This window comes from Propithecus coquereli, unplaced genomic scaffold, assembly GCF_000956105.1.
Source record: "Propithecus coquereli isolate 6110/MARCELLA unplaced genomic scaffold, Pcoq_1.0 Scaffold72, whole genome shotgun sequence".
Classification (NCBI taxonomy): domain Eukaryota; kingdom Metazoa; phylum Chordata; class Mammalia; order Primates; family Indriidae; genus Propithecus; species Propithecus coquereli.
Window position 1 is genome coordinate 2,482,368 of NW_012153285.1, and position 1,083 is coordinate 2,483,450.

Sequence of the window (1,083 nt, forward strand, 5' to 3'; positions counted from 1 at the left end):
CTTGGTGCATTCTAGGATACCTAGAGACTGTCTAGGTTATGTCCATGCTCATTATCTTTGATCTATTTTATTACTCTGTAAATTGTGAAAAACTGAAAATAACACAAATGAATTACATCTACAGAAAAGCAAATTAGTTGTGTCCAGTGTACTAATTATTGTCCTGTAGACAAATCTGTTTGTATCTATGAATATATTCATTTCAGTATTTCTTTTCTGCCTACATGTGTGATATTTTAATTTTCCTTTGACCAGTTGTATATCTTATGTATCACCTCATTAATTAAAGAGTTAAGTAACATCTTTTGTAGGTGCTTATTTTACATTGTTATGAGTCATGATTTTACCATTTTACTATTGTTCTTCTTTAGCAGTATTTGATTTGTGTTGAAAAATTCAGATCAGTTATTATAAGAAAAATTTGGGGGGTTATCTTTCACCTTTTTAAATTTTCTTTTACTTGAGGGTTCAAAAAGGTACTGATCACTTGATGACATGTCACATATATTGCCTTGTTATATATAGTTTGTGTGGGCACGTATAAACACATAGATACACTTCATATATCAGGTATGGCTTATCTGACTTACATACGTTTTCTAAAATACTTTAATAGCAAAGATGTCTCATGACAATTAGGAAAGATAAAATTGTGATTAGATATCGCACTTCCTTTTTATCTACAAAGTCCCAAAAATCAAATCTAAAAATATTTTAGTTTTCCTTGTAACTTTAAAACTGAAACAATTTTAATGACAAAGAGATTCTAAAAGATAATAGATGATTCTCTGTATATTTCAAGTGGGCAAACAGTCATCCATTATTTATATGCATGCTATTGCTAACTGCTTCACTTTTAGTTATGCTGTGACATGTCTAAATAAACAATCCCTGGCTTTATGCCTGAAACTAATATACCTATATTTACTAGGCAGCTTCTCAATTCCTATAGGCACTCTTGTTCACAATAAATATGCAAGACCTCACAGAACAAAAGAACTCAAATTGGCTTTATTAGCTTCATAGTCTATTCACAAACATATAAAGAAGGCAAATTCCCTGTTAAATTATTGATAACCTGCT